General features: G+C 41.4%; 1 non-coding gene across 1 annotated transcript; it reads right to left on the reverse strand.

Annotated features, from left to right (window-relative positions):
• Nucleotides 1-6,182: 6,182 nt before the first annotated feature.
• On the reverse strand, nucleotides 6,183-6,301 carry LOC136884580 (5S ribosomal RNA). Its single transcript, XR_010861380.2, has one exon. It is a non-coding gene; the product is annotated as a 5S ribosomal RNA (ribosomal RNA).
• Between the last annotated feature and the right edge of the window lie 11,176 nt (nucleotides 6,302-17,477).

Consider the following 17,477-nt stretch of genomic DNA (forward strand, 5'->3'; position numbering starts at 1 on the left):
AAAATATATTGTAGTAGTTGAATTACTTTGCTTTTCATGTGCTATCCTCCCACCAAGTTCTAAAATATGAAATAATGCAATGATAAAGTAAGAGATAAGGTTACAACAAACACACAGAGATATGGCAATTAAACAATATGATAAATACATTAATCTATAAATTGATGAAATGGATACAATAACAGCGTTAGTGTACTTACTATCTTATTGCATAAACATCACATTTGAAACCCTTGAACCGTCTGTTATTCTTTTTTTTTTTTTTTTTTTTTTTTTGCAAGTTGCTTTACGTCGCACCGACACAGATAGGTCTTACGGCGACAAGGGGACAGGGAAGGACTAGGAGTGGGAAGGAAGCGGCCGTGGCCTTAATTAAGGTACAGCCCCAGCATTTGCCTGGTGTGAAAATGGGAAACCACGGAAAACCATATTCAAGGCTGCCGACAGCGGGGTTCGAACCTACTATCTCCCGAATACTGGATACTGGCCGCACTTAAGCGACTGCGGCTATCGAGCTCGGCCGTCTGTTATTCAACAAGCTATGTCTTAGTTCTGTACGCAGCTTCTAGAGGTAAGGAGATGACAGAAATGAACGGCGCATGCGGTGCGCTGTTGTTCTAAGGAACTACAGTGATCCTGCATCAACAGCGTAAGCGAAAACGGTGTGTGCTATTGAGATGATACAGGGACAGATTCGATCTAATTTTCCAAATTGTGATGAATCAGATCAGTCTATTGATGAACATGAGGTAGATGAAAGTTTTACACCTTTTGGTAGAGGGAAGAAAAGGAAGAAAAAACTGTAAGACAAATATCATAAAACGTGTTTTTAAGAGTTCCTACTGCAAGAGGGTATACATTTTCAATCCAGAAATACGTGAGGCTTCATTACAAGAATGGCATAGTATCTGGGTCTCGGACATTCTTACCCAACTTTCAGCCATTTGTGTTCATAAACAAAAAAGGTTAATGTTCTGCCTTACATTGATTTACAACTAAGTAATATACATAAGCCAGGTGTGAAAGCACAAAAAGTGGGGTTATATGTGAGCCGTGAATCAGAAAGTTCAGAAAGTGATTGCGATTGTTACAATGCATGAGTGAAATGAATAATTAAACTGAATAAAAATTATGTTAATTAATTCAATGTCTCATCCAAACCTATTTTCCAAACATAGTTGATCCTTATTCAACTCATAACCTTCCTTTATGTAGTATTTCGGAGTTCCTTGCACTAACAGCATAAACTAAGAAAATTTAATTAATTTTATCCCTGTATCCTTTCAAGATATTTGAGTACAAACTTTAGAATGTCTTATCTGATTGTTAAAAATTATGTTGATGTATAATATTACTTTATATTTGTATGTATACTTTAGTTATTCACATTTAAACTTTGACTTCCTGCTTCTCAAAATAACTTAAATCTACCATCGCTGTTATTGCGTCCAGGTCCACAATTGAAGTCTTATACTGACATGAATACGTCTTATGGCTGGGGATCGTCCAAAAATTTGTGAAACATGACGCGACAAAATGTGTGTGAGGGGAATTGTAACCGTAGCAACCGTACAGGCAGTGATGTAAGGTATGGATGGATAGTCAGGCAATGTTACCTAGCAACCTTACAGGCTATGTCTTATGGCTGGTTGCCATCTGAAATCATCAGCCGTCAATGGATGGCCATGGCTGGGAGACATATTTATGATCATTTGATTTCCGCAAAGGGAAAGGTGGTTTATTTTCTTCAACACATTTTTCCTTAACATATAATGAAACTCTAGGAGCAGGAATTCCTGTGTTATGGTAATTTTGTTTAGCTCCTTGGCGCTTCCAGTGTTAACTAGATTGTAAAGGAGAAATTCCACTTCAATGAATTATGTCCATATACGCAATATGTGTATAAGTGTGCCTTAAATGCCTGATAGAACAATTTGCATCTTTTCAATGTTTGTGATGAAAATTTTAAAATTTCCTTGCACCTTATTCCTGGAGAACAGAATATATTCCTGTCAATTTAAAACTACTTTATCTCTGAGGAAGAAACACCGCATTGTTTAAAGGATTCACCTTCAGTTCAGTGATGGTAGTAATAAATGCCGAGATAACTGGTTACAAGTAAAGGTCGATGTACCCTATGCCTTCCGAACGAGAATGACGTTCAGAGTATGGTTGCAGTGTATGGGAACCTCACCAGGATTACTTGTCTCGTAGAATGACAAGAGAACTAATTAGTCAATAGAAAATCGGCCAAGAGCGTGAGAAGCGAAAAAGAGCGAGAAGAAGTGAATAACACCGAGGAGAAAGGGGAATGTCAAGAAAAGGAAGAAGAAGGAGGAGAGGAATCATATGCAGAAGAGGAACGGAATAAAAGGAGAAACAAGTAACAGGACAGTAGGAGATGAAGAAAGGGGATGAGATTAATTACATTAATGGAAACAAGAGAAAGGGGAAAAAGAAGAAAAATACGAAGACGGTTTTTAGGAAAGGTTATTCCATTGAAGCTCAACTTGTAGGATTCCAGCAAGATATAGCAGATATCTTAGATTCAGGAGGTCAAATGGACTGTTTCGCGACTGACCTGTCTAAAGCATTTGATAGGGTGGATCATGGGACACTACTGGCAAAAAGGAGTGCAAATAGACTAGACAAAAGAGTGACTGAATGGGTTGCTATATTTCTAGAAAATAGATCTCAGAGAATTAGAGTAGGCGAAGCTTTACCTGACCCTGTAATAATTAAGAGGGGAATTCCTCAAGGCAATACTATTGGACCTTTATATTTTATTATATATATAAATGATATGAGTAAAGAAATGGAATCAGAGGTAAAGCCTTTTGCGGATGATGTTATTCTGTATAGAGTAATAAATAAGATTGTAAGCAACTGCAAAATGACCTCGATAATGTTTGAGATGGACACCAGGCAATGGTATGGGGTGGAAAGGTGTTGAAAGTCAGGTTATGAGTGTCACAAATAGGAAAAGTCCTCTCAGTTTTAATTACTGCGTTGATGGGGTGAAAGTTCCTTTTGGGAATCATTGTAAGTATCGAGGTGTTAATATAAGGAAAGATATTCATTGGGGTAATCACATAAATGGGATTGTAAATGAAGGGTACAGATCTTTGCACATGGTTATGAGGGTGTTTAGGGGCTGTAGTAAGCATGTAAAGGAGAGGGCATATAAGTCCCTGGTAAGACCCCAACTAGAGTATGGTTGCAGTGTATGGGAACCTCACCAGGATTACTTGATTCTAGAACTGAAAAAATCCAAAGAAAAGCAGCTCGATTTGTTGTGGGTGATTTCCGACAATAGAGTAGCGTTACAAAAATGTTGCAAAGTTTGGGCTGGGAAGAACTGGCAGAAAGAAGACGAGCTGCTCGACTAAGTGTTATGTTCTGATCTGTCAGCGGGGAGATGGCGTGGAATGACATTAATAGACGAATAAGTTTAAGTGGCATCTTTAAAAAGTAGGAAAGATAAAGTTGGAATTCAAGAGGACAAATTGGGGCAAACATTCATTTATAGGAAGAGGAGTTAGGGATTGGAATAAATTACCAAAGGCTAGGAAGACAACAGATAGGGAATCTGACACCTGGGCGACTGCCCTAAATGCAGATGAGTATTGATTGATTGACTGGGTGGGACGAGGTGGAAGGAAGACAAGCTGAAGGACGAGAAAGATAACAAGAACGCAAGGACAGATTAACAGGAAAGAATAGTAAGAAAAAGCCTGAGTAGAACATGAAATGTTACACGAAGTGGAAGACAAAAAGAGGAGGCAGACGAAGAAGCAGACGGTGACGACGACAGAGAATAAAAAGAAGAAATGATTACCCGACAAATTTAATAAAAACTGAGCAGTAAATAGCACATGCAATTTCTGGTTCCCCTGCCATTATGCAAGTAGAGAGAGACCAAGATGATATTTAGACTCAGTTTCTAGCGACTTAAAGGTAAGCGGGTTAGAAATAAACGAGGCTGAAGAACTAGTTACAAATAGAGGTTTGTGGCGGCGGTTAGTAAATTCACGGAGGAGTGCAGACTGAAAGGCATAACAGTCTATAAAGAAGATGTATGCATGCATAAAACGTTATTGTTCTGCATTCAATGCCAGTGAATGTGAAAAATATGGGATAGAAAATCGCAAGTGCTAGAGTAACAATTGAAATGTAAGTGAACCTGTCGACGAACATGTGCTAAGCTTACGTTATAGGCTTTCACTAGCGATTGCAAAGAAAATGCTACGACTTGAAGTGGTGGTGATGGTGATTATTGATTTAAGATGAAGTGCAACTTAGCAACCATCCTCTATTAACACTAATCAGAGGAAAAATGTAGAAAAGGTCCGACACTTCGAAAAACGAAGATATCGCTCCAAGAAAGACACAGGCTAGGAAGGGCACGAAAATAAAAGGCTCCCTAGGCCTCGAATACTCCAAAACCTTCGGGGTCGGAAAAGAACAAGAGTTGTCCAAAGCAGGTCGGAAAGGTTAAGATAAGCGTGGCCCAAGTAAGAGGAAACAATTCCAGGAATCAGCTAGGGGCCCTGTGGTCGCCGACCAACGCTCTCACGTTAAGAGCACCTGGGCACCTTTTAATCGCCTCTTACGATAGGCAAGGGATACCGTGCCTATTATTCTACCACTCCTACCCAAAGGGGGAGCTATAACTATAACTTCGGATATTCTAGAAGTGAATTCATCGTACATTCCGATAAATTACTCCACTTCAGAATGGCTTTACTCTGGTGAAAGCTCAGATTTTCCCAGATGTGTTCCTATAGCCATAATTTTGCGTAATACCGTAGAGGCTGCCACTTAAAAAATGTAATTAAAGAGCGAATGTGCAAATTTGCATGGTCTCAAGAGGTTCTATATAAAACATTGCCATTAGTTCCTAGCTGTTGTAATAATGAGAAGGGATCTACTGAATGGCATCATTATACTGTACTTCATATTGCTCATCAACAACATACCACATCCTGTAACCACAGACTTGGTTTCTCCACTTTATTGCTGAGTCTTCAGAATATCCACAGTCCCCTTCTCCCCCCTTCCTACAGTCCTACTTCCCTCACAGATTACGATCTGATTTGGCGGATTCAGCACTCATTCCCGTTGACCAGTCTGAGATTTTTTCATCGAGAATTGTGGTGTGAGGAAAGAGGAGGGGTTAGAGACATAACAGTGTAGAAGTGTTAGATTGGAACAGAGGAACATCAGGTTTGAAACATTGCAAGAGACGGTTACAGGCTCGGCTCTCATTTCGTGGAAAGCACCTCTAGCTTGTCCCAGTTTAATTGAAATAGGGTCGAGATGTATTCAGTTATTAAAACTTACTACTCTGCATTGAAAGCAATAGTGCGCGTACTTTGATAACCAAATTTCAATAAAACTGATTTACATAAAAACAATTAATTGAATATAACAAAGAACGTTCTATTTCAATCCGGCCGTTAGAATCCGTTCACCGTGGATATTATATTGTGAAATCAAATTTAATTTCTATGAAAAGAAAATACCGTATTTACGCGAATAATACCCCCAAATTTTTTTAATTGAGGCACGGAATTGGGGTGCGGGTTTTATTTGAGTCAATGTTGGCATTATTATTCAAAATCAGCCTTTCTAAAGTAAGGGTGCGGGGATTATTCGCGTAAATAAGGTAATGCCAAAATATTTAGCCGTGCCGTAATGGTCTCAGTTCTAACTGATAATAGGGTGTTTGCAGAAGCTACACTGGCTGACAGACTGATCGTTGAAAGGTGGAAGGGTATAAAAACAATGCGACGTTCTACACTGGTGATTGTGGAACCCTTTGAATTTTGATAAATCGCTCTATCGGATGGTTTACGATCCTTATATATAGGAGTTTGTCTGTACATTGCTCAGAATTTTCAATGAAGGCCCTTGGAGGGGTCGAAGGTAAAGGCTTCAACTATCCGTAACCTCGGCACTTTATGGGGTGGACTGGTTAGCTCTACGCACGGTCGTCTTTGCTCCCAGGAATTAACCTGGTACTCAATTTTAGTGTAGGCTGAGGGAACCCTAGGGCCATTTGCACCTCCAGAAGTGGAAATCTCGTTTCTTAAATGTTTCGGGGATTCGAACCCAGGTTCTACCGGGCGAACCGAGCACGCCTTTACCGCCTCGGCTAGGCAGCCCCTAAAAGGGAATTGAGCCAACGGCACGTGGTGTTCCCAAGTGGTCACCCATCCAGGTACTGACCACGCCCAATGTTGCTTAACTGCGGTGATCGTACGAGAACCGGTGTATTTAACATGGTATGGCCGTTGGAAGTTTAGGCGAAAGCCTAAAATTCAATTCTCAAATATTTATCTTATTAGTGGCCATATCGATGAATACTACATAACTAAATATATATAGAATTAAATTTGTTAACATTTATGTCCGGAACGACTTTAACATGTCCGCCTTTGTGGTGTAGTGGTTAGCGTGATTAGCTGCCACCCCCGGAGGCCCGGGTTCGATTCCCGGCTCTGCCACGAAATTTGAAAAGTGGTACGAGGGCTGGAACGGGGTCCACTCAGCCTCGGGAGGTCAACTGAGTAGAGGTGGGTTCGATTCCCATCTCAGCCATCCTGGAAGTGGTTTTCCGTGGTTTCCCAATTCTCCTCCAGGCGAATGCCGGGATGGTACCTAACTTAGGGCCACGGCCGCTTCCTTCCCTCTTCCTTGCCTATCCCTTCCAATCTTCCCATCCCTCCACAAGGCCTGTTCAGCATAGCAGGTGAGGCCACCTGGGCGAGGTACTGGTCATACTCCCCAGTTGTATCCCCCGACCAAGAGTCTGAAGCTCCAGGACACTGCCCTTGAGGCGGTAGAGGCGGGATCCCTCGCTAAGTCCGAGGGAAAAACCGAACCTGGAGGGTAAACAGATGATGATGATGATGATGATGATGATGACGACTTTAACATATCGACTATGATAACATATATTATGAATTTATACTTTTATTGCCGTGTCCATATCAAAACCGAGCACTTCCAACATGGAACTATTGTTTAATTGCGTTAATTGGCGATAGTTTTTGTCATGATTATCTTAAAGTGAAAAACCGTGGGGTCATCGGTCCGTACCGACAAGGAAAACTGTGAAGATGATTACAAAATCAGAATAAACTGTAAAGGAACGATCACCAGAAGAATAAGACAAGAGGTGGTCATAAATGAAGGAGGTACTCCCCATGAAATAGATGGCCTAACATCACAGAGTCGGAAGAAAACGAAATATGAAGGCCTACAATATCAAAAGCACATAAAACTGATCAACAATAACGTTAATACATTGACCATTGTTGAGATGAGATTTGTCTCTTCTGCTGCCACTCATCTCCGATAGATGTACATTGATGTTATCGCTAAACCGTATGTCTCACATTTCTCCTTACTCTATATTTAATAAATGTTTGTTGAAATAAAGTAAGGAAAATTACGAAATCATAAATTTATGTAGAAATGAAGAATATATAAATGTACGATGAAATGAAGAATAAATGAAATGACGAAATATAATAAAATATTTTATTTCAGGCGTTTTCGTGCCTTAAAAGTAAATGGCAGTGTCACTTTTTTTCACCGTATACTTGTAGAACTCATCCAGCGCGGCACTAATTGTTAGCCAGGGGGCACTGTGGTTTCATTATCTTTAGATGGTGACGTTATTTCAGCACGAAGTGACGTCATACTGACGTCAGTCTCATGTTCCACATCGCGATGGTTGTTTTAATAAATGCTTATAGTAATATGGCAGTGAAATTAAATTACTAAATTACATAGCCCCTTTCCATGTCATCTTTCATTTCAGCAACACTCTCTAATATCATTTCATTTCATCTGTCATTCATTAATCATTGCCCCAGGGGATTGAGACAGGCCTCGGCAGCCGGCACAATTCCCACCCACGCCGCTAGAAGGGGGCTTCATTTATTCCATTCCTGACCCGGTCAAATGACTTTTTTTGCTATTGGCGTTACGTAGCACCGACACTGATAGGTCTTATGGCGACGATGGGACAGAAAAGGGCTAGGACTGGGAAGGAAGCGCCCCACTATCTCCCGAATACTGACTATTGGCCGCACTTAAGCGACTGCAGCTATCGAGCTAGGTAGACAAATGACTGGAAACAGGCTGTGGATTTTCACATAGCCCCGTTGTGGTGTTGGGGTAGCGTGACTGACGATTGCCTAGAAGCCTCGAGTACGATTCCCGGTCAGGTAAGGGATTTTTTTTACCTGGATCTGAGAGCTGGTTCGAAGTCCACGGTAGCCTGCATGATCACTATTTTTGAGCTATCTGAGGGTGAGATGGTGGCCTCGGTTTGGAAAGCCAAGAACAACAATAATGACCGACAAGTTTCGTCGTTCCGACCACTCTGCAGGACGTTAGGCTGAGCAGCAGTCGCTTGGTATTCCAAGGTACTTCGGCTCTGTTGTGCCATGGGGTTTATTTGGTTCTTAAATTACATAGCAATTTATTTTGCAATAGGTCTTATGGCGACGTTGGGATATTAAAGGGCTGGGTGCGGGAAGAAAGCCAATCTTACCTTAACTCAAGGTACAGTCTACAGCATTTGCCTGATGTGAAAATGGGAAACTACGGATAGACATCTTCAAGGCTGCCTACAGTGGGGTTCCAACTTACCATCTCCCGAATTAAAATTAATAGCTACGTGAAGCGAACCTCCAAGCTGCTTGTTTGGTACGTAACAGCAATAAATTACATGAAACCAACATACTACAATGAGTTACGTCAAAACTGGAATCGGAAGTATTACGTTAAAACAAGAAACAATATTATAAATGACAAGGGAATAAGAACATTTTCATTTTTACGGACAGCTAAGCGGCCACTAAGCAGTCCTGATAATATACGGAATTGTCTGGTATTGCCATTCACTTCTCCTGAAGCTCTCAAAGTACAACATTGTCAAAATAATATGAGTACCAGAGCATGCAGGTAAAGAAGGAAATAAAAAGGCAGATATACTGGCCAGGAAAGGGGCAGAAACACACTTTGTAGTCCCAGAATCTGTATGCGGGATTTCCTATGGACAATCCCTACACTCCATAGAAAAATGGGTACAAAAGGAACAAATGGAGAACTGTAAAATTACTCCAGGATGCAGGCTTGCAATGGAACTGATAAAAGGACCAAACAAGAACATACTAAAGAACTGTTAAAACTCAGAAAAAATATAATATGGATATTAGGCCGCCTGTTGCCATTTCTTGATGGGTGCAGTTTTTTTGTATCCGTCTCTTGGCAGAGGCCAGAGCAAATTATAGCTTCCACCGAAGTCCCAGTCTCATCCATGCCTGTGACAATATGGAAGCTGTGGGGGGTATGGGTAGTGCTGAGTAATGACATTTGGGGCACAAATAGTGTCTGAGTGTTATAAAAGGTGTTGCTCATAGGATCAGTCGTGCTGCAGTGGCACCTTCTCTTCCAGTGAGGAAAGCAATGGCAAACTACCTCACTCCTCATCTTGCCTAGTAAGCCTCATTTGGGCTCTGCCATTGGTTTTGGCAGTTTCCCTATAACTGCATAGCCTTTGGTGGTGCTATTTGAGGATCCAACCAGCCTCTGGGCTGATGACCTAACAGATAGTAGGACTGTTGACAGGACACTGCCATCTGAAAAAACACCTACACAGAATTGGAGTAATAAGAGACAACATAGGTAGGAAATGCAATGAAGCAGAGGAATCAGCTGAACACATACTTTTCGAATGTGAGGAGCCGGATAGAATCAGACTCTCCACTCTAGGACTGTCAGTTGAAGAGAGAGAAAAACTCCAAGAAGACCCAGTAAGAGCAACCTGCAGCTTTGTGAAGGGAGCAATTTTATCTAGGTGGGAATGAAGGAAAAACATGGTAGAAATTTTTTTTAGAAGTCGACGCCAATTAGGAACTAATATTTAGAGGCCCCATAGAAAAAAGAAGTAGAAGAATATGAATAAGAAAAAATGACAATAAAAAGGTATCATATAGAAATTTACATTAGATTTAGAAAAGTAACCTAAAATATATCTTTATACGTAGTCTAGCATAATTATTCCAGCGCTTTCAAGAAAAGATTCACTCAAATTTACAAAAACACTAACAATATTCCGTAATTACTGCGCAGCTACGTGAAAATTAACAGAAATCTTAAATATTACCCGTACTTTAACACTATAGTCGATTGAGTGGTACAATGACTTACTACCAGCTTAAAATTGTAATTACCGGGGGAGTTGGTCGTGCGGTTAGGGGCGCACGGCTGTGAGCTTGCATCCGGGAGATAGTGGGTTCGAACCCCACTGTCGGCAGCCCTGAAAATCGTTTTCCGTGGTTTCCCATTTTCACTCCAGGCAATTGCTGGGTGTATACCTTAATTGAGGCCATGGCCGCTTCCTTCCAACTCCTAGGCCTTTCCTCTCCCTTCGTCGCCATAAGACCTATCTGTGTCGGTGCGACGTAAAAGAAATAGCCAAACAATTGTAATCATGCCACCTTTACACATACATTTACGTGCCATTTATAAACATTGGACTCTTTTCTTGACCGGGTGAGTGGCTGCACGGTTAGGGTTCCAATCCCACTATCGGTAGTCCTGAAGATAGTTTCACATTTTCACACCAGGAAAATGCTGATGCTGTATCTTAATGTAGGGCATGGTCGTTTCTTTCCAAATCCTTGCCCTTTCCGATTACGTCGTCGCCATAAGACTTTTCTGTGTCAGTGTGACGTAAAATAACCCAACAAAAACTCTCTTTTCTTGATTTTCCTTTTTACAAAAAGGTTTTTCGTCACACAGACACAGATATGATGGGTAAGAAATGGCTAGGATAGGGAAGGAAGCGGCCGAGGCCTTAATAAAAGTACAGCCCCAGCATTTGCTTTGTGTGAAAATGGGAAACGCAGGAAAAACATATTCATGTTTGATCGAACCCACTATTCCCGGAATGCAAGCTCTGTGCCGCACCAAGTTTCCCTTGGTGGCGCACTCCTCTGTATGTAATACATTCTTTGACCGCTATCGACTTTTGGTCGATCTATTCCCTGGACGTGACGTATGACTCGTTTTCTCCTTGACAGAGCGCGCTTCCGGCCATCAGCCGAAGTGCCCTCTTAGTTAGTCTTGTGCTCGCTTTCTTTGAAACAAGTTCGCATGACGGTTGTAGCCATCATGGCGGCTGATGTAATAATGTGCATCTTGAGATACGAGATCTTTAACCTGTGTCGTCTGCTTTTCCTGCAATGGATTTATCCGCTTGTATGCCCGACTCTTTATGTGAGTCGCTATTTTGTGACTACCTAAAGTTCTGAGCAACGCCTGACTATTAAGGTAACCTTTTTTTTTTGGCTTGCTATGGTTGCGTGGGCATATTAGTCGTATATATTTTACTGTTAATTTTGCATTTCACCTTACTGTTAGTTTCCATTGTATTTGTGTGTTCTTTTTGTGTGACATAAACCTGCAAGGACGGAGGATGGTTTTGGTCGGTTGTATGTTTGTTTGGCGTGTATGTGATCTGAAGTTTGAGACCTACTGCCTTTTATTTATTCGTCGATTTCTCTCGTGGCCGATCTCTTGATGCGTGACGTTGTGTTTTGACGCTATGACTGGTATTCATGTTCGTCCGTGGCGAGGCGATATGAATACGTTGTGGGCGTGATGGTTACGATGATGCTACTGTGATTTAAGTGGGGATATGCCTTGCCTTGATGCGGCAATCCTTTGTTATATTACGCGTCTTGTATTGAGCTCATGAGTCCATGAAAGCACTTGTCTTGCTATGCGGATCTCTCTGTGTTCGTTATGTGTCTGGACAAAACTGATTATTCTACCTGTATACATTTCTTTTGGGTCTCTATGGTGTGTGCGTACGTGTGGTTGTGCTGTATGCCTGCCTGATTAACAGCATTCTCCTTTTCTTACAGTGTTATTTTTTAAAGTTTTATTTACATTTTCTTATTTTCATTCCTCGGGCTATTTGATGGCCTAATTATATATTACGTTTGTTGTTTTCATTTGAATGAGTCTTCTCTCATTGTTAGGATTGTTTACTCGCCTCGTAACTATGGCAGCCATGTTTATTCTTTGATTTTTTTCCTTTCTGGGATGCTGTGCTTTTCAAATGGGGGATTGTTGCGTGATGGATCTCTTCTCTGGGACGCTGGTCCATATACATGGAGATGTGTGAGATGTAGCGTGAATGTTTTTATTTGATGTGCATGTAAGTTCTTTCGATGTATGTCCACTGATATTAGTTCATTGCGAGGACGAATGTGTCATACGTCGCATGTATGAAATTATGTGGAGGAAGTAAATCGTACGTTACAAGTTTGGTGATTGTAAGAGGCTTGTGTGGGCATGTTTGATATGTTTTCTATCTGCCTCGTGATATGACTGGATGAATAACGTACACGATAAGTTTCTACGCATATCTCCGTGAGTAATGTTTCAAACTTGATTTTTTCTTATTGCCTTATCTTGCTTTATTCTCATTAATAAGCCCCCATGTATTTTGACCACGTTCTTTCATTTATCGGGAAGGGTTCTGGGTTCTTTCCGTCTCCCGTTCCTCCCTTTAGTCTAATTTGGTCCGAGTCCAGCTCCAGACTGTTTTAGTCTGTTCCAGCCCGTCCACGGCCTTGTCTCATGAGGTATGTTGGTAAGTATTCACGGACCTGTTGGTGTGTGTATGCGTGCGTGTGTGCGTATGTATATGTGTGCGTATGTGCGTGTGCGTGTCTACGGTAGCAGAATGCGTGTAAGACATGAGTGAATGAGTGTGTATGCGGTAGTGTGTTCCGGTGGAGTGGGTCAGCTCACAGCTGCGCACTCCTAACCGCACGCCAACTGAGCGTGCCACGTTGAGAAAAACGGATGTACATTGTTGTGCCAGCAATCTGCTGACCAGAGTCGATAGCTATTCTTTCAGTATTGTTCTAGCTACCTATGTGAGAAGTCAAATAAATATTTTTCCAACGGAAGCGAACTAAACGGCGTTATAAATTTCACAGTGCCAAAACTGGCGCACTCAGTGCACCGCTGCGTCATCATATAAGTATATTTTTATTTACGAATAATTTTTTTTTTCACTAGATTTTTCTTCCATTAGTCTTTTGTGCACTATTTATTGCCTTCCACGGGAATTTTCTTATAATCGTTCCGTTTATTTCGAGTTGGAAGAAGGCTGTCAAGTCCACAGCTGTGCTGGCAACAGAAATATGATTCTGATTTCGACATAGCGTATGACTGTGGAAATGACAATTCTGAAAGTGAAAATGAGCAAATACTTTATATTGAACATAACTCAGAAAGAGTGCATCTGCGAGTGATGCAGAATAAACGGGACTATACTAAATTGCGCTGAGGCCAGGTTTAAGTTTCGCACATTAAATGTACCATAATAATTATAGTTCTGATAGATAACACATAAAAATAGACTGACGTCAGATTTTGCCTTAATAAATACACTTGTTACTGTTAATTGATGAGGTAAACATAAAGTTTAAGTAGAAGATTAGTAAATTTCCACGACTTAATATTATATTCTAATGTAATATAGCAAGGTAAAATATTTTAAGATTTAATTGATCAACGATAAAACATAGAATTTAGGCATTTCATTTAACTAACTTCGAACGAGACATTAAAATACGTAATGGAGCACACAGTGCGCCACGCGAGTGCTTGAGGGTTAAGGGATCTAAAACTGATGCAATTAGTACATTCCAATTTTCAATACCTCGATTTACAAAGAAATGTTTTCTATAGTTTGTTTATTCACCCTACCTTTACTTCGGTCCTGTGATATAACACCACTTTCTAGCTGGACTGTTCCACTCTTCCCAGCGAGGCTTATTCGTGTAGGCTTTTTAAAGCGTTCTTCAGATACATACAGATCAGTAATTTGGGTTGCCTAACGTAACAGGGGCTTCTAAGATGTAAGGATTCAGTCCAAATTTCCTATGTGGAAGGCAACCCGTCTGTCTAATGAATGCAGCGGGCGGTCTACTCTTACTGTAGTAAGGGTGAGCGCTGCAGATTTTGTATTAACCGTTAATACCCAGCTGACTCCATACATTTTTTGCTATTTGCTGCTCAAGCCTAACCGCACGGCCAACTCGGCTGGTGAGTTCCAGATGGCTGATCTATCGGCCGTGTAAGTTTCTGATAAGAATGCTGCGGGCTGATCTGTCGACCACGTTCTTCTTTCTCTTGTATCTTCAATCCCTGAAACGCGATGGTAGCATAAGTAATACCACCAGAAATACAGAAGTTTTCGCTCTCTGGAAACATCGATAACATGAACTATATATAACAAAGAACATTTATAAAAGCTATCCTGCAACGCACCGCAAGGCTCGTGCATGGTAGACTTGCACTCTGCCAATTCACGACCCTTACTTGTTTTTTCTCTTGCTTATATGTACATGTAAATGCAAAGATGAATAAATATAAGAACGATGAAATGCATATTCTTTTAGCGCTAAAACTTTCCTGCCCGCATTATTTAAGAAATTAATTTTTGGAAATTAAACATGTTCTTGGAGTGATAGGATGTTAAGTAATGGGAACTTGTCGAACGTTGGAACCGTGAAAAACATATGTTGGAATTGTATATCACAATGGTTGTCAGCACGTCTAGGTGACACAAATGTGGCAACCAAATTTCACAGTAACCAAACTCTTGCACATTCACAAATCACGTCATAGAAAATGTGCATCCATTGTATACGACATAGAAGTACAACTAATTTACACTCGAATCGGCATTTCAAGTAGAATAAGGGGTGTACAAATCCTCCAATATTTCTTCAGGAGAAATATGCTCCACCGTATAGACTACAAAAGAAAACAAAGCGTTTATAAACAAAATGTAGGGTGGCATGTAGCCCCATGTGTATGACTCGAATATGTTATGTTCCAATCTGTCTGTAATATTGAAAACAACTCTAGTAATGAAATATAATTTAAAAGTTCTGGAGATGAATAAGCACGACAAAGCGAAGAACGTGTATTGCTGTGTTTTACCTGTACATTAACCCTATCTGACCAGTCTGCAACTTAAAATATGCTCAGGATATAACTGAAGAACTGCAGAATAATTTATTATTATGTGAATAATTTATCATTTCTTACATCCATCTTTCTGATGCAAAAAATTACTTCACTTCCCAAAAGCGCAAAGTCCTTCCATCCATTGCAGTACTCATATGTAAACAAACACATCCACCAACCTAGACAAGCCAAAAATATTAGATCAGAGATGTTTCTATAGTTTCTGATGTCCGCACCACGTAGCAGCACACATCAAATGTGGGAATTGGGTCCAACAATGACTTAATAATAGGCAAACGTTAGGGGGAATTATATCACACACTGGCCACGAAAAGAGTGATGCATTAGAGAGTGGTTTTTCAACTGACGTCAACGATGACTTTGCATCTTCTGATAATATATTTGATTTAGAATATTGTTTGCTAGAGGATATTTATACCAATTACAGCAACATCCATTTCATTACTGGGGAGTTCGAAGCCTTGAAGCAGCCTGAGACACACTCTCATCAATGACGGAGACATTCCGAGGCGTCTGCATACCAAGCCGACCAATCAATGGATTGACCTACGATTCCTTCAAGGAAGTATCAAGAAATAAATAAATAAAATTCATTCCATTACTTAGTGAGCAACATTCAGCCTCCTCACATCAGACAGCAAAGCGCCCTTGTTAGACTGTGGACCAGGATAGTGAAGAACAGTTACCTCCCAATACATCAGGATACAGATGAAAGTGTCGTAATGGGACTCAAGTCACGGAAAACTGCCTGGAAGATGGCACAGGAATTAGTTAATTCACATTTCAAGCCTGATAAAATTTGGAAACACGAATGGTCTCAGTCACACCCTCATGGCATTGTCAACATCAGGGATCCAACTACAAAGTTGCCTGGGTTCAACCTTCCTCGCTCCACCTGGACTACACTCAACAGGATACGCTGCGGAGTAGGAGGAAGTGCTTCTGCTCTGCATCAGTGGGGTTGGAAATACTCTCCACCTTGTGACATCGGTGCTGAAGTGCAAACCATCCTGCACATTCTGAAGGACTGCCCTCTGCGAGGTTTTGCTGGTTCCATCAAGGACATTCATCGAGTGACCCCTGAGGCACTCTCTTGGTTGGAAGAGCTGGACATTCGTCTCTGAGAGACTAAAAGTTCCCCACATTAACCTTTTTAATGTGGAGTTTGTATATATATTTTTATGTGTATAGAGTCAATTCATTTTTGTGCCTGTTAAGAACTTGTACACAGTCGACTCTCAACTGTAGCATCATACGCTAAATAAATAAATAATAATGGGCCAAGCTCTGCATTTGGGATACGCGTGGGTTCGAACTCCACTGTCGGATGTCTTGAGAATGGTTTTCTGTGGTTTCCAATTTTCACTTCAAAAAATCCTTATAATAGGTAGCAACCGGTTCTTCTCACATCCTCACCCAATTTCACCATCATGTATTTCGTCTATTATCTCCTCAACTGAGGCTGGTGTCAGGAAGGGTATCTGGCCATAAAAGCATGCCATATAATTTAATCTCATCTCATCCCTGACCAAGACGGGACTAAGGGCAGATATACACTGAGTGGCCAAAAGTCACTTGAAGGGGTGTGCAACAACACTTCACAAGTTAATTGACTTTGAACGTGGGACGATCATCGGCGCACGGCGCATGGGTCATAGCATTGCGGAGATTATTTATGAATTCGAGTCAACAGTGTCGAGGGTTGGTCTTCAATATCACAGAGGGAATGTTACCACTCACTTAAACCACCGCACGGGATGACTACAGGTGTTTAACGAACGGACATCACGTCTCCTCCGCAGAACCGTACCGGGCGCTCGTGGGGCTAACGTGAGTCAGTTCACCGCTCAGTTGAATGTTGGAGTCGGAACCCATTTCTACTACGACTGTAAGGAGACAACTGCACCACATAGGCTTCACGAGCCGACGACCAGCTCGTGACCCCTTGCTGACACCTCGACACAGAGCTCAACGGCGTGAATGGGCCCCCGAATATCGGCAATGGATCATGAAACAGTAGTGGCGTGTGGTATGGTCTGATGAATCCCGGTTCGAGTTGTATCGAGCTGATGGATGTGTGAGAGTGTGGCGTGTACCCCATGAAGCTCAGTGGCTCAGGTCTGGTCTGGGCGGTGTTCACATGGTCGCAATTAGGCCCCACTGTTCGGCTGCAGAGAGCGCTGACAGGTGCACGTTATGTGGACATTCTTTCAAACCATCTGCATTCCTTTCTGGCCCTAGAGTACCCTGATGGAAATGCCATGTTTCAACAGGACAATGCCCCATGTCACCGCTCCATGAAGCCGGCACCAACTACACAAGAGCAATTGTGGGCAGCAGTGCAAGATGCGTGGGTCCAGATCCCTTCAGAACGA

This window comes from Anabrus simplex, chromosome 12 (genome assembly GCF_040414725.1).
Source record: "Anabrus simplex isolate iqAnaSimp1 chromosome 12, ASM4041472v1, whole genome shotgun sequence".
NCBI lineage: Eukaryota > Metazoa > Arthropoda > Insecta > Orthoptera > Tettigoniidae > Anabrus > Anabrus simplex.